Source organism: Sciurus vulgaris (genome assembly GCF_902686455.1).
Source record: "Sciurus vulgaris genome assembly, contig: HiC_scaffold_562_arrow_ctg1, whole genome shotgun sequence".
Taxonomy (NCBI): domain Eukaryota; kingdom Metazoa; phylum Chordata; class Mammalia; order Rodentia; family Sciuridae; genus Sciurus; species Sciurus vulgaris.
Window position 1 is genome coordinate 1,534,453 of NW_027632463.1, and position 24,422 is coordinate 1,558,874.

The 24,422-nt window shown below is 34.3% G+C and overlaps 1 long non-coding RNA gene across 2 annotated transcripts in view; it reads right to left on the bottom strand.

Moving 5' to 3' along the window:
* LOC306652736 overlaps positions 1-23,460 on the bottom strand; it is a 42,554-nt gene extending 19,094 nt beyond the window's left edge. Inside the window, exons 1-2 of one of the 2 annotated variants that reach the window (XR_013761522.1) lie at positions 23,333-23,460; positions 6,037-6,163 (exon numbers count right to left, since the gene is read on the bottom strand). This is a non-coding gene — a long non-coding RNA (uncharacterized lncRNA). Of the gene's footprint in view, positions 1-6,036; positions 6,164-21,957; positions 22,019-23,332 lie in introns of those variants that run through there. The other variant, XR_013761523.1, reaches the window with a different exon arrangement.
* Between the last annotated feature and the right edge of the window lie 962 nt (positions 23,461-24,422).

The following is a 24,422-nucleotide window of genomic DNA, read 5'->3' on the forward strand; positions in this document are numbered from 1 at the left end:
CTGTTGTGATTCTGTTCATTTGGTGTTCTGTAAGCCTCTTGTATTTGATTTTCCATTTCATTCTTCTGGTTTGGGAAATTTTCTGATATTATTTCATTGAATATGTTGTTCATTCCTTTGGTTTGTATCTCTGTGCCTTCCTCCATCCCAATAATTCTTAAATTTGGTCTTTTCATGATGTCCCATAGTTCTTGGAGATTCTGTTCATGATTTCTTACCATCTTCTCTGTTTGGGTGACTTTATGTTTAAGATTAAATATTTTGTCTTCATTTTCTGAGGTTCTGTCTTCCAAGTGGTCTAGTCTGTTGGTGATGCTTTCCATTGAGTTATTTATTTATTTATTTTTTTACTGTATCTTTATTTCAAGGATTTCCATTTGGTTTTTTTTTTTTTTTTTTTTTTGAGAATCTCTATCTCCTTGTTGAAATGATCTTTTGCATCCTGCAGGTGCTCTTTCAGCTTATTGGTATTATCATTCATTGCCTGCATTTGCTCTCTTATCTCATCCTTTGCTTCGCGAATCATCTTAATAATGTATAATCTGAAGTCCTTTTCTGACATTTCTTCTCACATGCTGTCATTGGATTCTATTACTATAGAATCTAGATTTGTTTGGATCATTTTCTTCCCTTGTTTTTTCATGTTGTTCATGTATCTTCCCCTCTAGCGCTGCAGATTTGGGGTATTGCAGATTTCTTCCTGTAGGCTTATAGTGGCCCTGTAGGTGTCCAAAACCCTTTCTTTAAGGGGAGATCAATATTGGTAGTACCCAAATCAGACACTATGCAATCCTAGACCAAATAGCCCCTATGGGGACAATAACATCATGTAAATAAGGGAGAAAGCGACTGTGAGGGAACAGGTAAACAGAAGGAAAAGAAAGCAAGAAACGTATAGAAATAAAAACTTAAATATTTTTTTAAAAAGGAGAAAAAAGAAAATCTACTGTATAATAGTCATATACTAATGAAACCTTCCAGTGTTCAGTAGCCTGATGTATGAGAGGTATCTGACAATGAGCTTCAAGCCTCCAGCAGGCATCTCAGGATGGGATTTGCCCCACCCAAAGATTGGAGCTACAGCTTCCAGGATTATCCAAGATGGCTGCCCTGGCTTCCAAATGTGTTGGCAAATGGGGAGCTGCAGCTCAGGGGTGGATGTGGTCAGTTGGAGGTCCTGGAGACAGGATGCAGTTGGTCTGGCAGTTGTCCTGGAGGTCGGGTGTGTTTGGTGTGGTTGTGGGGTCCAGGAGGCCGGATGCAATCAGTTGGCCTGGGTTCCCAGTGATAGGGCACAGTTGGTCTGGGGGTCCTGGTGGCAGGGAGCAGTCAGTTGATGTGAGGGCCCCAGAGGCAGGAAGTGATCGGTTGGGCTGAGGGATCCTGGAGATGGGACTCAGTCATTCCGGCCAGGGGTCCTACAGGGCCTGGCTGTTGTCTCAAAATGGCGGCAGACATGTAACCAAACCTGAAGGTACTTTAACAGTGAACTTCCACACAGCAGCAGGCAGCTGGTTCTCCACTGGTGGTCTGCGGTCAATCTGCTGGCAGCTGTCGGACGATCGGGTGGTGAACCTTGAGCGTTGGGTGATGGATAGGGGAAAGGCAGGCGATGGACAGGCGAGAGGCAGGCAAATGGCAGATGATAAACGCCTGACAGTGTGCAATTTGCTCTCAAAAAAGGCGTCGATATGCTGGCAGATTGCAGGTGATCGCAGCAGACAAATGGGGTAAAGAGCAGGGGATCGATAAGCAGCAAAAACTGCCTCACCGAGAAATGGATATCCTCTGCTTGAATCCGGTGTTGCAGAGCGACAAGGAATGCAGCCTCCCTCTAAACCACCATCTTGGATCCTCCAATGGTATGGTCTTTATCCTATAAATAAGAACAATATTTTTTATTAAAAATCATAAATTTACATAGGGCAATGTTGTTTGATTCATTCTGTTATTTTTTTCCCTTCCCCCCCACCTTTCACCACTTTTATTCAACATTGTTCTTGAGACTCTAGCCAGAGCAATTAGACAAGCCAAAGAAATTAAAGGGATATGAATTGGAAAAGAAGAACTCAAACTATCCCTGTTCACTGATGACATGATTATATATTTAGAGGAACCTGGAAATTCCACCAGAAAACTCTTAGAACTTGTAAGTGAATTCAGTAAAGTAGCAGGTTACAAGATCAATGATCATAAATCCAATGTATTTTTATACATAAGTGATGAATCTTCAGAAAGAGAAATTAGGAAAACTACCCCATTCACAATAGCATCAATAAAAATAAAATACTTGGGAATCAGTCTCACAAAAGAGGTGAAAGACCTCTACAATGAGAACTACAGAACACTAAAGAAAGAAATTAAAGAAAACCTTAGAAGATGGAAAGATCTTCCATGTTCTTGGATAGGAAGAATTAATATTGTCAAAATGGCCATACTACCAAAAGTGCTATACAGATTCAATGCAATTCCAATTAAAATCCCAATGACGTACCATACAGAAATAGAGCAAGCAATTATGAAATTCATTTGGAAGAATAAGAAACCCAGAATAGCTAAAGCAATCCTCAGTAGAAAGAGCGAAGCAGGGGGTATCACAATACCAGATCTTCAACTCTATTAGAAAGCAATAGTAACAAAAACGGCATGGTATTGGTACCAAAATAGAAAGGTAGATCAATGGTACAGAATAGAGAACATGGACACAAACCCAAATAAATACAATTTTCTCATACTAGACAAAGGTGCCAAAAATATGCAATGGAGAAAAGATAGCCTCTTCAACAAATGGTGCTGGGAAAACTGGAAAACCATATGCAACAGAATGAAATTAAACCCCTATCTCTCACCCTGCACAAAACTCAACTCAAAATGGATCAAGGACCTCAGAATCAGACCAGAGACCCTGCATCTTATAGAAGAAAAAGTAGGTCCAAACCTTCCAACTTGTTGGCTTAGGATCAGACTTCCTTAACAGGACTCCCATAGCACAAGAAATAAAAGCAAGAATCAACAACTGGGATAGATTCAAACTAAAAAGCTTTCTCTCAGCAAAGGAAACTATCAGTAATGTGAAGAGAAAGCCTACAGAGTGGGAGGATATCTTTGCCACTCATACTTCAGATAGAGCGCGAATTTCCAGAATCTATAAAGAACTCAAAAAACTCTACACCAAGAATACAAATAATCCAATCAACAAATGGGCTAAGGAAATTGCCGGGGTCCAGCCCTAGCAGGAGGCCATGGGTTCCACATTGGTAAACGGGGCGCGGGGAGACAGCGTCGGCTTTGGATGGAGAATGAGACACAGACTCTAGTTCTGGTGCAATCAATCCCACTTTATTCTGGGGAAGGCTGGGTTTATATACATTTTTCTTCAGGCTATGATGACAGGCTTATGATTAATAAAATCAAAGAAGTTTCCAAAACATAGGCAGAAATTGTTTTTACCGAAAGATTATGAGAAAACAGTTACCATACAGATTATCCTTACTAAATCACAATTATTTTAAGAATATCTAACTATGTCAATGAGCTAATACAATGTTTATTTCCTTAATATCTAAACTCTATATGACCTAAGACTATTCTTATTCTTATTACTTTTTGTGGTAAAGCGAAGACAAATAATGTCATGTGACCATCTCTACTAGGTCCATCTGGTTAATATCTAAATTTCTGAATTAAGGGTTACAGGAGGGCAGCGGTCCCAATGGTTATTATGTACCAACGTTTATTATAGGGGTGACATATTCTTTGTAGGAAGGAAGGAATGTTCTGAAACCTTATTCTTTTACCTTACCACCACACATAAACAAAACCATCATCTGGTTTAAACCACCCTGTAGGAGACAGGGGGAGATCTATATCTACCTTCTCTAAGGGCTTGCCTTTAGGGGGGTACCAGAGCTTGCCATAGATAAAATAAGCTAGTCCATATCTAGTAGCTACTGTGGGAGGTGCTTTTTGCATACTCATGGTTGAAAAGACAGACAGTTCCATGGCCAAATTTATGTATTGCATTGCATGTTCATAACAAGCACCCCAGGAAGAAGACACATCACACAGTGGTAAAAGATTTTTTACTACTCGTGGCTGAGAAGGAGTTATAGTCCTTAATGTTTTATTAATATTCTTGGGAAATTCTGTAGTATTCCCTTCACCCTCAGTGATTACTACCAAAGTATAGTATAAGTAATATAATATTAGAAACATAATGCAGAAAAAGCACCAGAGCCCACAGGCAAGCATCTGGCATCTCCCGGGATGATGAGTCCTTGCAAACATCATTCCCCCAGTGGATCCTTGTCAAGCACTGGTTGGGTTGCCAGGAGCCCCCGCAGGAAATGAACAGACACTTCACAGAAGAAGATGTACAAGCAATCAACAGATATATGAAAAAATGTTCAACATCTCTAGTAATAAGAGAAATGCAAATCAAAACTACCCTAAGATTTCATCTCTCCCCAATTAGAATGGTGATTATCAAGAACACAAGCAACAATAGGTGTTGGCAAGGATGTGGGCAAAAAGGTACACTCATACATTGCTGGTGGGGTCGCAAATTAGTGCAGTCACTCTGGAAAGCAGTTTGGAGATTCCTCAGAAAGCTTGGAATGAAACCACCATTTGACCCAGCTATCCCACTCCTTGGCCTATACCCAAAGGACTTAAAATCAGCATACTACAGAGATACAGCCACATCAATGTTCACAGCTGCTCAATTCACCATAGCCAGATTGTGGAACAAATTTATAAATGTATAGATAAAAGTCATGCATATAATTCAGAATTATTAGTGTAATTCTGAGGCAGAAATTTTATAATATCAAGGCCATCCTCAATAACTTCATGAAATAGAAAAGGGTTGGGGTGTAGCCCATTAATAGAGTACCCCTGGATTCTATCCCTATTACATTAACTATGAAAAATATTCATTACTATGTACATAGGCAGAATAAAAAACAATATAAATAAAATATAAAAGTCACTTAAAATGTGTAGTAGTTATAGAAACAAGGTAAAGCACATATAATATTTTTGGAATTAGAAACAAAAATCATGCATATATTAATTTCAATATTGTACTAACATCTGAAATAATAGAAATTGCCATATATTCATAAAATATAGTCAAAAATAAACAGTAATATGTGAAGGGAGAAAACCTATTCTACAACATGAAACCTATCCTATAAAGTTAAAGAAAGAGTGAAAGGAAAATTTAACCAATTTAAATATGACCATAGATATATTATTTACAAACAGTTTCATATAACTACAAATTGCAACTATCACTATGGACCAAAAAATGAGCACTTACTGTGATACTTGACTTTTACTTAACAGAAAACCCTTTACAAAAATTTACAAAGAACATATATAAGGTAATTTTAATGAATAAATATATAAATAATGTTAAACAGATTCTGGATATTATTTTTTTGCAATGGTTTGACCTAGAATTCTCCAAAAATGTGCATATACCACGTGGAGACTCACAAATAACAGAAGATCTTTTAGATCATGCTGACACTCACTGGCAAAGAGGAGTTTGGTTGGTTAAATTAAATGAACTGGGACATCACTTGAGAGAAACAGAAGATTTTTTAAAAAATTGAAAACTTGATAAACAAAGGGCAGTACATGTTCAATGACAACAGGAGAAATCAACCTAAGCTTCTGAAAACTCTTTTCAGTTAGATAACTTCTCCATCAACATTTTGAAGTTTGAATTCCTCCTTGATCTTTGTAACTCTCAACTGCTATGTCAGGCCACAATATTTTATATCACTGAATTACTCTCAGTACCACTTTTCTAAAGTGAAAGATATATAACCTACCAAGAAAGGGAGAAATTACAGATAAAAATGAATGTCTTTAACATATTATCTGTGCCAAAATATGTACTTTTATTTCTGGAAAGCACAAATCTGAAACACATTCTTATAGAGAAGCTCCCAGAAGGTATTCTGCAAGGGAAGAAAATTAAATAATTATAATTAATTAAAAATTATGAAGGGAAGTGATGTTTACTCAGGAAGACCAAGTTTCTGTAATTCTCAAACATCACATCTCTATCTAAGTTTTGTTGAGCTGGCTGAAGGCATTCCCACTCCTCTTCAGTGAAATCAATGGCCACATCTCTGAATGTCAACAGATCCTGAAATAATAGGTAAATAAATAGTACCCTGAATACTTGATCATTCACAGAGGTTTTAATTTAACAGAGGTAGCAATGAGAGTAGATTCCTATCGAGGTGATGACTTTAATTATTTATTAATATACTTTTATACACAGTGATATTCAGTATATCACTCAGTATATACTCAGTATATCACTCAGTATATACTCAGTATACCTCTGAAGAAAAACAGACATAAGTCCAAAAGGAATATGATAATTTTACTTTTATGAAAAAAATATAAAACTGAGACATCAATACAAGAATATAGATTTTGTAATTTTATATATTATGAAATAAATTGTACATATCCCTCAGATGATAAAGTTATGGTTATTAATAAAGGGAATCCTCAGATATAATTGCACAACCATGAAACAGAGATTTACTGAAATGAAAAATCTGATTCGACAGTTCTGCAATGTAGCAGTTTTATGAAAATGAAGCAGTTTTTTGAGTTATTCCAGAACCAGTAGGATTAAAAAAACTTTTGAAAGTCAGTGAGGTTGATTACTTAAAGGAAACATTTACTAGTGAATTTGAGTTCAAACATTTTATGGTATTTATGTATGTTATTAATGTATCAAATAGAAACAACAATCCCATTAGGATATTTTATGCTTTCTCTTTCAAATTTAAACTTATTTTAATATACAAAACAGAATTATGTACATTTATGCAATAAAGCTTTGGTATATGTATACATTTTATTGTTTATAACAGGATAACCATCTAGCTCTTCAAACAATTGTCATTTTTATTTAATTTTATTGGTTCTTTTTAGTTCTACATGACAGAAGAAACCTTTTTCATGAACTTATGCAAACATTGGATATGTCTTATTCTAATTAAATTAACAATTGTCTTGTGGGTGGGCACAATTGTTCAACTCACTTAGGTATTTTTATATGTATAGATAGGAAAACTAAGTTAGATTTATTCTACCATTTCCTATTCCTCTTCCTCTACTTCTTATTTCCACTTTTCTTTAATTTTATGAACTTTTCTTACCCTCACACACTATATGTGGTATAGATTTCACATATCACCAAATAAATTCAACCTTTGGTTACAGGAATTGGTTTATTTTACTTAGTATAATATTCTTCAAATCCATGCATTTACTGGCAAAAGTTATGGAGCCATTCTTTTTGTGTGGTTGAATAAAAATGCAATGTGTATATATGCCCCAATTTCTTTATCCATTCATTTGTTGAAAAGCACTTAGGTTGCTTTCATAACCTAGATACTTTAAATTGTGCTGCTCTACATATTAATTTAACTGTGTCACTCTAGTATCCTGTATTTAATGTCTTTTGTGTAAATATTGAGGAGTGATTTCACTGGGTTAAATGGTGGATCCATTCCTTGAAGAATATCCATATATCTTTCCAGAGGGGAAGCAACAATGTGCAGTCCCACCAACAATGTGTGAGCATTCTGTTTTCCCCACATCCTAATGAACATGCATTAATTTTATTGTTGATACATGCCATACTGACTGGACTGAGATGGAATTTCAGGGCAGTTTTAATTTGTATTTCTCTAATATTTAGAGCTGTTGAACTTTTAGAAGAATATTTGTCGATCATATCTATTTATTATTTGAGAATGGTCTGTTTGATTCTTTTGCCCCTTTATTTTTTCTTTCTTTTATTTATTTGTTTTTGCATGTGTGTGTTGTTAAGCTATTTGAATCCTAGAAATTGACAACATATGCAAGTAGGAAAGTTATTCTGTCATTCTGTAGGTTCTGTCTTCATTTTTCTTTTGCTATTAAAGTACTAAGTATGATCCCATCTAATTTATTATTTATTTTTAATTTTAGGGTCTTGTTCAGGAAATCATTTACTGTAACAAATGGGAGTTCTGGGCCTAACTGCCCTTCTAGAAGGTGTTGTGTTTCTGGTAAGATTTCTAGGTTTTGATCTATTTAGTATTGACTTTTGTGAAGGCTGAGAAATAAGGATTACCTTTCCAGAGTTCCCAGCACTTTATATTGCAAACACTATCTTTTTTCCAGTGTTTACTTTTAACAACTTTGTCTGATATGAGTTTAGTATATTTATGTGGAGTTTATCTCTATGTCTTCTATTCTTTTCCATTTGCTTTTGTGTCCATTTTGTTGCATATATATATATTATATATTATTATATATATTATATATATATTATATTATATATTATTATATATTATATTATATTATATATATTATATTATATTATATATATTATATTATATATATTATATATTATATATATATTATATATACTATAGCTCTCTTTGCTGCTTTTCATTGTAGAGATACTTCAACTCTTTAATTAAGTTGATTCTGAAGTAGTTTTTTTTTTTTTTTTAGGCTAATGTGAATGGGATAGTTTTCCCAACTTCTATTTTAGCTGATTCATTATTGATGTACAGAATTTCAATTGAGTTTGGGCATTCTTCATGAGTTCTAGGATGTTACCAGATGAGTTTTTAAGACATCTACATGTAGAATCATGATGTCTACAGATTAAATTAGTTGAACTCTTTTTTTCTTACTTATATCACTTTAAATTCTATCTTTTGCTTAATTGTTTTTGCCAGAGTTTCAAGGAATATGCTGCATAGAATTGGTAAATAAGGGGATCCTTGTCTTCTTCCTGGTTTTAGGGGAATGATTTAAGATTCTCTATTTAGAATGATGTCAGCTGTGGGTTTGTCATATATAGCTTTTAAAACCTTGAGATAAATTTCATCTATCCCTAGTTTTTCCAAAGTTCTAAACACAAGTGTTTGCTGTATTTTGCCAAGTGCTTTTTCTGCATCTAATGAGATGATCATGTATTTGATTTAATTTATTAATACCTTCATATTGAGAATTTTCAATTAATTCTTCTGAAAGATTTATATTTCTTTATTAAAGTTACCTTTCACCTTGTATTTTCTTTCTGCTTTGATTTAGTTTGTCATTATTTACTTCATAGATCAGTTGAACAATACACTTTCTATATATCATCTCTGACATTTCCTCCATTGTTGTATCAATGGACTCTGTTATTGAGGTATCCTGTGTTGTTTAGTATGGTTTGTTCCATTCATTTCTCATATTGTGTGAGTGTCCACCCAACTATCTGGATGGATGTGAAGCAGTAGAGTTTCTATCTTATGAGTTTATAGTGTCCCTATGTTATAAGCACCTTACAATTTGGGGACAAAGGTCAATGATAGCAAAAACCTATGCAAACAATATATAGCAGTACATTAGGTACTTTATTCCTATTTTGACATATATAATGTTACTTGGTATAACATGCAGATATAGAAGTATCAGCAATTTCCATCAATATTCATAAATTATGTCTGGCACAAAAATCAAACAATAGGTGTTGTCTATGATTTCTGTCTTATTAATTACTGCTCTGTAATTGGTGGTAGGGGAAGACATTACATACATCAAGTAGCATTAAGAGATGTTAAGAATAGAATTCAGTATGAGGAGATAACAGATATAAAGGTAGATAATGTTTGCAATTTTAAAGGGTAGAGAGGGCAGATGCGGTGGTAACATAGGATGTGTTGTTAATGAGGAAGAGGGAGAAAAATAGAAGAAAGAGTATAAAGCAAGAGTGAGGATAGAATTTGGTTGTTCACAATAGAAAAGGGAGGAGGAGAAAAGGGAAATATAGAATAGGGTGCTGGAAAAAAAACACAAAAGAAAATCAACCTATGCTAATCAAAACCTTGACATTCAAACAACTGATTGGGAAAAATAATCACCTTCAACTAAAAGGCTAGAAGTTAGAAAAGAAAAACAAATCTTTATATGTATAGGTATTCTCAAAAAATTAGTACAAATTGAAGTAAAACAAAACATCCAAAACAACACAAATCATAATCAAAAAAAAGTGAACAATCTGAATGAAAAGTTAAGAAATTATGGAGTCATTTTTGCTATGTTTGACAAATAGCAAACATATGATATGTGTTTGCTGGCTGTTCCCAACTGATTTTGTTTCTTCTTGAGGTGTGAAGTGAGTGTGGGTGGATGGGCATAACCTGCTGAGTTCTTCCTTTTTAGTGTGTTGTTCACCAAGTTTCCAGTGGGGTTCTAAGATTTCTAAGCTTCCTTTCTTGTGAGATTGGTAAGCAGTGGAATGGTAAGAGCTGTTCATCCATTACCAGGGTGTTCTCCCCTTTGAGAGCAGTTCCCCTAAGTGGAATTCATGATTGCAAGGACTTAGTATTAGTGAGGTTCTTATTGCCTTAATTTGTGGTGAGTTGCTGGTACTGTTGAGTCAATATTTTTCTAAAGCTTGGTAAATGTCAATCTGTAATTGACTGGGAAGGTCAGGTGGTAAAATGGTGGTCTGATTTGGATAGGCTGTGGGTCCCATAGCAATGTAGTTTCAGGTTGGCCTGGCAGGGATGTTGCCATCTGACAAGCTGGACTAACGACCAAACAGTAAAACTGCAGGCTTAGTAGGTCAAGTGGTAGGCAGGGTGTGAGGCTAAAGGGGTTGGCAGACTAGGGCCATGGTTTCCAGGGGCTCAGAGAGATTGTAATCACAGGGACTAGTCAGGTAAGGCAGGCCAGAACCACTTGTATGTCAGACAACTGGCAGTGCCAGGAAGAGGGAGGGTACTGCAGTGGGTTGATGCCAGTGACTCAGCAGGTGCAAACTAGGTGGGTGCAAGAGAAAAGTGGTTGCTGTGGTCTTGGAAGTGCCAAGGAACAGTCAGGCAGGCAATCGGAGGGTCAAGTGTCCTGATACCCATTGTATCATCATTTTGATCCGATGTAGCTGGCCTCATGAGTTTCTTTGAGTCACAGGACTCACAGAATTGGAGAGAGTTGGGTTCTCTGTAGCTTCAAACTTGAGTTTAGCAGGGCAAAAATGCTCTCATTTTCTTCTTTTCCCCTGTGTTTGTTAAGCTCAGTTAAGTATTTGCAAGGCTTAGATAGGTTTATGCAGGTCTAGCCATAATCTTCCTGATCTGGGTTTCCACTACCCATTGGCACAGCTGTAGTGTACTCTCAAGATGACTTCTGGTTCAGCTCTTCACTGATGATTGGTAAACTCAGGGTAACTGTTTTTAGATCAATTTAATGAGTTGAACAGTCTCTGGTTCAGCAAGAGTATATTGAACCTCCAGTCTCAATATTTTTCACTTGGATTCTCAAAGAGAAGTACTATTTCCACTACTTGAGTTCTGAATAACTGACTTAGGGGGCATGCTGCTTGACTCTAATACACCATTTTTCCTGCCTTGATAACTATCTTTTTTGATTATTTCAAATGTGTATATAACACTCTATAAGCTTTTCTTAAGTCATAAAACCAAAAATAATGTGATAGCAGTAATAGTATTTATTTTTATGATATATTATGAAGTATCCATTCAATGGTACTGCTCAATTTTTACCAAAGTTTATTTGATCTGGAATTCAGATTTAAAGAAACATTAAGGTCAAAAGATAGTTTGAACATTAAAACAATTATCAGAGCAGGACAGTTATTATTAATGAGAAGAGCAATGGACATGTTAAGAAGAGAGCAAAATCAATTGGATCAAATGATATTTACATTTTATGTGTACATATATAAAAATATAAACATTTTATATATTAAAAATGATTGTTTATGTAAAGAAAAATAAAAATGTTCAATTTTTTAAAACAAATGAATTTGTGATAGAGATTTTGTTTACACAAATAATTGTCAGGAACAGTGTCATGTACCCCTCATCCCAGCTGTTTGGGAGGGGGAGGCTGGAGGATTATAATTTCAATGCCTAAGGAAACATAGCAAGGCCCTAAGCAACTTAGTGAGACCCTGACTCAAAATAAAAAAAAAAAAAAACAAGAATAAAAAGTACTGGTGATATGTATCCATGGATACAATCCATGTTCAAAGTTAATAAATAAATAAATGAGGCTATATTAGTCAAAGGATGATGAAAGGATGATGAATATTATCTCAAAGAATTTTTTGTTCAAGGAGGTGTCAATTCCCCATGAGGAAAAAATACCCCATTAAGAGCAAAGTATTAAAAGGAATGAAGTCTCTTATGGTCAAGTTCTTAAAAGATGAATTCAATTGTATTTGCCCAATACCATGCAAGAACACAATCCTCCCTGTTTAAAAATTTTTCAAAAAACCCACTGATGCATAAGAATTTGTCCAAGATCTGAGAGCTAAAGTAACATAGTGATTAAAGTAACATAATCATACAATAGTACCAAATTCATATCCTTTAATAATGGTAATGCCAGGTAACAATGGCTGGTTAAAAGTACCAATTTTAAGAGATGAATTCCTCTGCATTCCCCTGATAAGGTGTTCCTAATCACTGCTCTTGAGTAGAAGTCTTCAGTACAAAATTAACAATTCGCTAGTACTGGGTTTTCTTACACATGGAATTAATTTTTTGTAATTTTTTGAATAGAAGTCTACCAAAATTGTTAGCTAAGGTTTATGATTGGATCAATAAATCCTTTCACAATGTGCAGATGATCTGCTTATAACAAACTCCAGCTATGAACTAAGATTTTCAGATACTTTATTGTTGCAGTGGAACACCTCACCTCATATGGATATGAATGTCCAATAAAATGGCTGAATTTTGTAAACAAGTCACCTATCTGGGATTCCAGATTACCCAATGGACCTAAATTATGATGTGAAATTTAAATGAGTCTTATCCTGACTTCTGTAAGCCTATCTTAAGTCTTATAGTAATCAGAAACCAGAGACAGATACATAGGTTTCTATAAATGTCAGCATTATGATTTAAATATTAGTTGTCCCTCAAAAGTTTATTTATGAGACAAGGCAAGAAGGTTTATATATTAAATGATTAGGTTATGAGAGTCTTGCCTATTCAATGCATTAAGCCTCTGATAGGGATGGAGTTGTAGATCTAGGCAAGGAGGATTATGGCAGGAGGAAATTGTCCTGGTGGCAAGGCTTTGAGGATTATATTTTATCCTTGTTTAGCAGAGCACTCTCTGTTTTCTGGCACAATATTCCCATATGCTTTTCTCCATCAAACACTCCTGCCATCATGTTCTGTCTCATCCCAATTCCTGTGGAATAGAGTCAAACATCTCTGGACTGAGACTGCTGAAACTGTGAGACCCATAATAAACTTTTCCTTCTCTAAAATTGTTTTTGTACAGAATTTTGGTCACAGTCACGAAAATCTGACTAAGAGTCAGATGCTGGTCTCTAATTTGGACTAATAGGTAAACTCCTGCATGAGACCTTAAAAGCAACAAATTAAACATTTTATTTATATACCAGAAACCCAACCTGCCTTTGAGAAGTTAAAACAGCCTCATAACACTCCCTGCCCTACACCTGCCTGACACATAAAAGGTGATAAGACTATATTCAGATGAAAACAAGGTACAGATCTTGAAGTTCTCAGCTTGACCAAACAGTGAAAGGAGATTTTACCTTCTTTTGGAGTGTGATTTTCACTTGTGATACACAAGAGAAACCCACTCGACCATTTATTTTGGGAAAAATACATCTCAACACAGAACAGGAAAGATGAGAAATTTCAAAAGATTTCACGAAGGAGGAAACATTAAAATGACAAAAAACACATGAATATGGGTATAAAGCAATACTTTTAATGAAGTTAAAATTCAAGCTAAAAGACTATTGTATACACACTAGGAAGAAAAAAATCAATCACCCACATGCAAAAGAGACTAATGGTCACAGAGATATTACGAGCTATATCTTGATGTAAGCAATAGTACATGATATGTCTCCTTTGTGATAATTCAAAGATCTGTATAATTAAAATGTTTGCTTATTCTTGCTGTGCTCAGTAACATCAAATTTATTATATGAATGACTGTGAGGAACAGTGAAAGAAGGGACTTAAAAGGACTATGGGAACATTCTATTTTTAATTTATTTTATTTGTTCTAATTATTTATACATGATCATAGAATACATTTATACATTTTGATAGATCATACATAAGTGGAATGTAATCTCTGTGAACATATTTTAATAATGGACATGACATTTTTGTTGATTATGGTGCTGGTTTTGTGTATATATATACATATGCCAGAAGATAAAGTATACACTTAAGATATATACAAGTTAATAGGTGCTAATTAAATCTCCATAAGACTGTAAAAATTGGGATGCATATAAAGCTCTTGTTAAAATGAAATATAGAGATATAAATTAGTAAACCATAAAATGACTAGGAATTTATTAGCAAATCATTCATCTCAAAAATTTGAAAAAATAAATTTTATAAAAATAAGAGTAGAGAAAAAAGTCCTGAGCAAAAGAGTAAAATAGAAAATATTGAAAATAAACATAACACAGAAAGAATCACCAATGTCAATGATAGTGCTTTTAAAAAGCAAATGAGCCAAATGTGCTGGTGCACACCTGTAATTCAAGTGACTCAGAAGGCTCAGGCAGGATATCAAGAGTTCAAAGCCAGTTCCAGCAACTCATTGAGTCACTTAGCAACCCAATGAGACCTTGTCTCTAACTTAAATTTTAAAAAAGGGTTGGAGATGTGGCTCTGTGGTTAAGTGTCCCTGGGTTCAATTGCCAGTACTAAGAAAAAAAAAACAAAAAACAAAAAAAAAAAACAAAGCAAATGCAATTGAAAGAGCTCTAGTAAATTAAAAAATTCAACAAGTAAAAACTATGTCAATTACATACTATGAAATTGCATATATATGCATATATATAATGATATATTAAAGTGAATATATTCTGAAAAACTCATTCTATGATGATTCTGTTATTTTTCAAATATCTGAGTGTAATGACAAGAATCTAGATGGTACAGACTATTACAAGGCGAAGCAATATGATATATCCATCCCATTGTTGTAAATGAAGTCTACCATTGACCAAAACCATGATGCCACAAAGGACTGGTGTTATGAAGTGAAAACAACCAGTGTAGAATTCATAATAAACTGAACATGGTGGAACTCAAGAGAAAACTATTAAGAAGTCTCTTCTATTTAGACAGTTTTAAATCCTAGAGATTGTATTGCAGGGAAGAGGAAAAATGGCATTCTTTCTAAAGAAAGCTGTTAGGATACTGAAATATTTGTATGATAATAAAAATGCTATTGTACTCTTCACTCATACCATAAAGCCCATTTTCACATATTAAATATAACTATAATAATTAAGAGTAAATGGTGAAATATAAGTTAATATAAAGCAATTCTAAAGTTGACATAAGTAAGTGAGACAGGATGCATATGGTGGTGCACACCTGAAATATCTAGTACTTCAAAGGCTAAGGCATGAGTATCATGAGTCTATGGTCAACTCAAGAAACTGAGCAAAAATGTGTCTGAAATTAAATTTCAAAAAAGAGCAGAAGATATAGCTCAGTAATAGTATACCAACTTCAATCCCCAATATCACAAAAGGGAAAAAGAACAAAAAAAAATTTTTTTAATTTTAAAAATTACACAAAAGAATATTTTTAAATTTATAAATTATATAATGTTAATGTAAAAATTCTATTTATCAGATGATTCTACAAAATGGTGCAAGGACAAATGACCTAATTGCTTCATACATAATCAAACATTTATGAAAAGAAAGAAACTACAGACTGCAAAAGAATATCAGGAAAAATACTTGAACAGTAACTTTAAATAGAAGATATCTATGTGTTCCATAATCATGAAAAACTAAACATCTTTAGAGATTAGGTAATGTAAAATAAAACCACATCATGTACACAAAATTAAGTAGTATTGATGATCAATACTACTTAAGTAGTAAGTGCAATAAGGGCATTTTCATAAAAAGAAAATATAGTTTAAACTGTTATTCTCCATGCGCAGAAACTTTTTTTTTTTTTTTTTTTTTTTTTTTTTTTTAGCAAACATACATTATACACCACCACAAGAGAGACTGAAATTACACTCCTGGACAAATGAGAACATAATTATGTTCCTCCAGATGTCATGATTAAAGGGGATGAACATTTAGAAAGAAATAAATACTAAAATGTGAAAAATAATGATTCTAGAAACCAGAAACATTTTCTGTTATATCCAGTTTGACAAATACTAAAAAACACCATGTATATTTTATAAAGATGTCACGTGAATATTGTGTTTCATGTGTAAGCATACTTAAAAACATGCAAAATTTGAGAAAATACAAATACACAGAAGTACATCAAAGATCCAACTGCACAAACTATATGTATAGTAAAACTATCATTATAAGGATGACTATTTTCCCCAAGCCAATCATATTAATATCCCAGCAAGATTAAAGAAGGGAACAAAGTAAAAACATCTAAAATATTCCTGGAAGATTATACATACATATAATTAGCCAAGAACTCTATGAAATGTAAAAGCAAAATTACCAGCTATCATTACCTGACATTAATATATATTATAAAATTATAGTATTGTGGTAATATGAATATCAAGAATTCACAATAGAGAAAATTACATAGGTAAATCCATTTGTATGTAAAAATTATTTTTATTGTTAAGTGCAATAAAAGGGCCTATATAATTTCAATCATATTAAGAAAATTATTTAATGTGAATGAATGATATAATACAGACTAAAGGTAGATATTAGAAGTAGAGGCCCAAGACACTGGTTGGAATTGTGTGCAGAGTGTGTGCAAAACTGGAATTATACCCCAGCACTGCCCAACAGAAAACAGATATTAAGAGGGATGTTTATAAAAATATGGCAGAATATGAACCTCTTGACTCTTGATTCACTCATGGATGCACCAAATAAATATCTACTCCTGTTGTAAATCCCTCTTAAATTTATAAATTAATTACAGACATATAAAGAAAAAAAAAAAAAAAAAACTACCATCAGATAAGTTGGAAAAGTTAGGCTATACTACAACATTAGCATTCCTTAATGATCCTTATTACTGGGACAGGATGCTTAAATTCACTATCACCTTGAGTAGAGGAAGACAATTTGGGTCATAAATATATCACATTTAACTAAATTATTAGTAGTTTGAATTTTATTATAACTGGTACACACAGAGAAAGAGACTAGATATACATGAGTATCAAGATCAGAGAAAAAGAGTGTTTTCCTATGAAAATGCAATATCCACGGGCTTTTTTCCATGGGACCAGGGAAGAAGAGAAGTTAAATCTCAAAGGTCCCAATTTTTCCTAAAAGACATTTGCCAGCATACTCTGCAAAATGTTGTTGCTAATAGTTGAGTTTCTCTCTATTCAGCATCAAAGAGTTAACAAGGGAAATGCAGTGTACAACTGGCAGCCAAATTGGTAGTTGAGTACATCATGAGCCCTCTTCCTCAGCTTACCTCAGTAATAACTCCAGGGCTAACCAGTTCTTTCTGTAAGGAATTTATCCAAAATTCAACTTTTTCCATTCAATATACTACATCCTAATCTTCCAGGATTTGGAACAATGACAAATATACATGTGCACATCTCTCTAAATCACAAAATGTGTCTCCACTTGGGCATGTGAGATTTTCCATGGGCTGCAATCTCCACCAGGAGTGAAAAAAAGGGTTAAAAGTACAGACTCCTGTTTATTTCTAAAATAGGTTAACATCATCTTCTTTCAATGAGCATAAGACAGCCTGAATTCTAACATTTAGCATAAATTCAGTGCACCACTCAACTATGAGAACTTCTGCAGCCTGAGTGCAGTTTTTAGAATGGCTACTATCAAAACATGAAAGAATAGGTAGTACTCCAATTATGTGGATATCAATAAAATAAACACTTGGAAACTATGCTAGAATATTATTTCAGTAGGGCAAACTTTTAGAAAGTTGAAAGTTCTTTAAAAATTAACACAATAGTAATAATTCTGTGTTTATTCCAAAAGTATTTGAAATCAGTATATTAAATAAATGGTTACATTATGGTCTTCATTATAGCAGTATTTAAAGTAGCCAAGGTCAGGGAATAACTGAAGTGACCTTTGGATGAAGGGAAACCCAGGAGATTTCTCCCAGCTTTTAGGACACTCAACTACTTCCCTGAAAAACTAGAGTCCCTAAATTTAGTCTGCTGTCTTACAAGATAAGATCCAAGTTCTGATATTCACTAGACTCTCAGGAGACATTAGGTGTGTCAGCTGTGGGATCCTCATATCAGTTCTGAAACACAGTACCAGGAAAATACCAGAGGGGGGAAGGAGAACCTTCTGACATAAATTCCACCAGGGGCCTTCTCAACACAAAGACATGTGACAAGGTGTCTAGTCTTTCAGAGATGAAAGAAGCACAAGCACATATTTTTGCAAAGGTCAAGTGATTTGTCTCTAATTTCTATCATGTGAAATACTCATAAATAACAACAATGAAAGTCTTTGTTTTTGACTTTTTCTATGGTACTGGGGATTTGTCACAGGGCATGTTAAATCTTAATTGCACACCCAGTCCAGGGTTTAAAATTTTGAGACAGGTCTTTCTAAGTTGTCTATTCTCAAATTTAATTCCTGATGTTGACCTTGTAATAGCAATCTTAATGCCTTAGCCTACAGTCTCTGGGATTATAGGCATGAGCCATTGCACCCAGCCAGAAAACAGATTATTTATAAAGTTCTGTCTGGTCCCTGGTTAAAAAAATTAAAATACTGTGCTTATTTGAAATGTAATAGGGAAAAATTATTGATAATACTGATCAGAGGAGAAGTTGTCATTGGAATATGGATAGGGAGGTTGAATATTTGCATTTTATTGACATGTATACAAAGACATAGACTGGGAAACAGGGCTCTGGATATTTTTCTTCCCATACATTTAGAACATTCAGGTGGATTCAGTCAGGGTGGTACACACTGGTAAACCTAGCAACTCATGAGACTGGGCACAAGTTCAAGGCCAGACACAGCATCTGCTTCAAATAAAAAATAAAAAGTACCGGAGCTTAGTGGTAAAGGACCTCTGGGTTTAAAGTACAGTACCACCATCCCACCAAAAACAAAAAGAAGTTCAGAAAGAAGAACTGAGACACCTACAGACTATAGACCACAGCCCTCCTTAGGCCAGAAAACAATACATGGAGTTGTGATTCTGATGGTCATCCCTCTCCAAAATCCACCAAACAATCTAGGAATGTGCTGGAATGCTGTCATATATGTGCTCAGATAGGACTTCAGGAAGTGGTTTAAGATATTTGTCAGAAACAGGACAGAACTTCTGGAGTCTACTGCTGACATATGCCCCTCTTGACTGGCCAGTGAGAATTCAGGATTAAAGATCAACACCTTATTTTGCAACTTGGCCTTAGATATAATTTCCTGTTCATGATATTTTTCTTCCTATGATGAAAGAACATAAATAAGCAAGTGGGCTTGAAATCAAGATATATTTTGTTGCCAGGATGGTGGCACACACATGTAATCCCAGCACCTTGTATGGTTGAGATAGGCAGATTGCAAATTCAAAGCCTGCCTCAGCAACTTAGCAAGAACCTTTCACTAAATAAAATATTTAAAAAGTGCTGGGGATGTGACTCAGTGGTTAAGTGACCCTGGTTTAAATTCAGAGTAGAAAAAAATGTGTATAATTTAAAGTCCAAACACCTCTACTACACCACATGACTCATACAACATTTCTTATTATTTTAGAAGTTGGTTAGTGGCACTTATTTGAAAAAGCAGGATTTCTCTGTGTGTGTGTGTGTGTGTGTGTATCTAATTTTAATATATTTTGCTTTTTTTCTGGTATCTGGAATGGAATGGACCATGGCCAGCATTTGGAGGGAGAAAACCTAATTCTGGAAACTTCCTTCTTACAGCTCCTAGAGCAGTGTCTCTCCTGGCTTTTGTACCTGAGAAGAAATACAGGTAAGGAATTGTGTTCCTCACCTATAAAAAAGCAGGTAAGAGACTAGCCTAAACCTATGTACCTATGTGTGTGTGTGTGTGTGTGCGTGTGTGTGTGTGTATACACACACATATATATGATATATATGTATGTAACATATATGTATATAATATATATGTATATATAATATAATAGATATGTATATGTATATATAATATGCACATATATTACATATAAACAAAACATTTTTATATACCTGATTGTGGGATGACTTTTCGCAGACCTGGGGAAATTCTGTTTCAGTTTATAACAAGGAATGACACCAGCCAGAGTTAATGCCAACCCTCCTTTTCAAACCAGCAAAAACCACAGGTTTCTATGTCATTGTCTAAACATAGCTGAATGTGGGTGATAGAAGGATGGAACAGACAACTCTTTAATTGTGGAGACACAGTAAAAGCAGTTCAAGGAAACAATTGTTTATACCACCTTGAAGGACCAGAGAATAGGAATTTCGAATTTAGACAGGAAGATTCAAAGTTTTATGTTGGCAATGTGGATGACATTGGTGTCTACAGTGAAAAGGTTTTTTACAAGTTTTTGAAAGGAAATTCATGTGAGTGGCAGATAAACAATCAGTATCTGCACAGCGTTTTCCAGGTGGTTTGGCAGGTGTGGCCACAGCACATACATGTGTTACTAGCTTCCCAGACAAGCATTAGAGATAAGAAAACACAGGCTTCTGGATATTAAATGGCAACTCAGCTGCACAGAGAGAACCACCCAGAGACAGAACTATACAAAATCCCTTCAAATCTCCTCAAAGGTTGATTTGCTCCTGATGTAGAAGATATGTCTGAAGGAATATGATTTTCTCTCCATTTTGAATAGAGTACCTAGACAAGACATTCCAGGAGCAAAAGAAGTGTTTTCTTTTTTCTACTTTCATGTTAAGTAACTCTTCAAAAACTGAGCTACCAACCTAGATTCCTTGTGAGGTAATTACTTGGAGATTACAGAGTACAAAAAGGTATAACACAGACCCAGAGCCTGAGTATTACTCAGAAAAGAAATAAATCTAAAAGGTGTATAAGAAATTTTGAAGAAAAAATATGTAAATAATTCTAAAAATATATGCCTTTCATTGCTATCTCTTTAAAAAATATTCAGAAAACAATAAATCATGATGCATACTTCTAGAATTTGCAAAATCTTATTCTATATATTTTGTAATAAAGTCCAAAATTCAGATAAGAGAATGAATGATTCATTGTCAATAACATTTTTAAAAAATATTCAGGGAAGAGGAGTGGATGTTTTAATGAATGTGTCATACAACAATTTACTTAACCAATGATTTTGAGTAAGTATATTCATTTTCCTGCAGCAGTAGAGAAGTAAGATTTTTTATTCATATTTCCTTTTAGAATTCCCAAAGATAAGCCCTAGAATTTTATTTGAAATAACCTTCAAATACAATATGTACAAGATACATACAAAAAAAAAAACCCAAGGGGAATAAAATGTAAATATTCTATTTTATTAATTAAAACAAAATCTTTTTTTCTTGAAACCCAAATCTATCTGCCTTTTTGGATACATTTTCTTATCTTTGAAGCCAGAAACCACAAAAGAAAAGCAGGCAAATGCCTTGAACTGCCAATTAATACAAGGGATATCTATAGCTAAGATTTAATAATCATAAAAAATTCAAAATCTAAAGAAATATTAAAAATATTTAGAGAAATATAAAATAAAATTTCATCATAGATACAACTAAATAAAATTGGTGATGATATAAAACAAGTGAATATTTATAAACTCAGAGTTTAATATTATTTGTGGAAATTCTTGCTATTGATATATGATGCTCACTGTCACAGAGACTAACAGAAATTACAGCATTTTTGACCATGATAACATGTAAGAACACAACATTACTCATCCAACCACCAACCCTGCAATCTCAGGGGCATGGTTAAAGAGAATATACATCTTGGAAGAAATAAATAATAATCTGTGGGAAAAATGGTTACTAGGAGCCAGCTGCACTTTTTAGTTATAATACATCCAGTTGAAGAAATACCATAAAACACCATATTTAAGTTTTATATATGTATAATATGCATGTGATATTTAACATGTATATATGTTTAGAAAAACTATGTAGAACTTCTGAGAAAATAAATATCATCAGAAGCACATAAAAAACTCACACATCCCATGTGTAGATGATAAAACTGATCATTACAAAGAAGGCAATTTCCCCCAAAATTAACATACAATATATCCTTGTAAAATTTTTGTGTAACTATATGAATACATCATAGTAATTCCTACATTTGTGTATCTATTAAGCAGTAATTTATACAACTAAATAAATGGGAGAGAGGAGGAAAGTAGGAGGAGAGGGAAAGAGGAACTACTGAAGTGTAGCAAATTATATTCTTTGCTTATATGATTATGTCAAAATGAAGTAAAATATTATGTATAACTGCAATGCAATAATAAAAAATAACATGCTGTACTTTTAATGAAATAAGAAACAAAGTTATAAAGTTCCAAAATTCATCAACAAAATTTTACATATAATTTTAGCTAAGAAATTTTTCAATTATAAGAACAAAAGGAGTACTTATCATTACCTGACATTTATGTATATGATGAAACTATACTATTTCAATAATTATCAAGAAATCACAATATAAACTAAATCCATATGTAAATGCATATGTATATAAAAATTATACACTTAATTGCAATAGAAAAATCTAAATAAATCAAACCATAATAAGGCCAATGTCACTAACTAATCTAGACTCTACCTCAAAATAAAAATTAAAAAGCACTAACAATATATCTCAGTAGTAAATTATCCCAAGGTTCAACTTCCAGCAAAACAATAAAAACAAAAGGAAAGAAAAAAGAAAGTGAAAATTAAAATTAGCTAGCTCAGGAGGAAGTAAGGTTCCTATAGGCCACTGCTGGAAAACGGCATGTGGAGATTTGATCAAGACAATAAGCCCACGGGTCAATCACCAGCATCTGGATACCTGCTGGGCCACAGACACACGCCTGTCAAATAGTATTAGAGGTAGGAGTTGAGGATGCTGTGCCAGAATAAGGAAGAGAGAGAGGGTCTCTGCCACTGATTTCCTTCCCACCTGAATGGCCAGTAGGACTGAGGGTGCACTGGCCAACAGGAGGGTTTTAGGCCTGCAGACTCCAGAGACTGTGGAGAATACCAATCTGCCAGCTAATTTTCCTGCACAGTCAGTCCCGCCATTCCAACATCCTCCATCCCCAGGCTTGTGATGCCACTGCCCAATCACCATTTCCTGGTGCTCAGGAACCAGTCCTTGTCCCTAGGGATCTTCAGCCCCTGCACAGCAGAGCAACCTGGGACTCTGAAGTAGGAGAGTGAAACCTAGAGTTGAATGGCTGATATGGCGATCTCAGGGAAAGTAGGGAAGGTGGTGGAAGGCCGCCCCAACTACCTGGAAGCAAACAGTATTGGACAGTTCTAAGTGTTCCTGATTGGACAGGGCCTCTGACCTGCCCCTCGAGTCAGGGAGTGTTCTCCGGGAGTGACAGATAATAATATCCAATCCAGGCATGAACAAGACCAGAATGACAGGTTCTTGGTTGCAATTTTTTTTTTCTTTTGAGGTTTGGGAATTGCTCCCCAAAACCTCAGTCTGCTGATATTTTAAGACAATATTTCCTTCTAGAGGTGGGATCTAGTCCAACCAGCAGAACACTTCAATTTAACATAATGTACAAAGTCATTTCAGTTTATGGATTTTATATGCCAGTATTTTATTTATGAATGAAAATAATATTATAATTACTATGAAATGTTATTTAATGTTTCTTCTTTCTTTTCTTGTTAGGAGACAGATTAAACTTTGAATGGGAACAACCTCTAAAAGCAACATTATGTACTGAAAACAACACCTAAGGCACAAATATAATTTAAATATTTCTGGTATTCACATTGATAGCATGAAACAAAAGAGTTGACATTGATATTAATAACATAACACAGCCTTTCTAGAATATTACATTTATGTGACTTATAAAATACTACAAATGAAGTACATGTGTTTTTGAACTACACCGTCAAGTTTGACATTCTCCATCGTACCTCATTTCACAGTAGCCACATTCCAGGTTTGAGGGATATGGGTCCCTATATGTCAGAGATTTAAAGGACCTGATCTTTCTCTTTATATGCTACTGTTGATAGATACAGTTCCTCAATACTATTTCTCCTCAGGCACAAAATTAGAAGAAACAAGACTCTGAATGGGAGGAGGTAGATCAAACAAGGAACAGTCCAAAAGTAGATCATTCTTTCTCACTTCATAATGACCACAGGTCTTTCACATTGCAGATATATCATACAGCAGAAAAAACAAC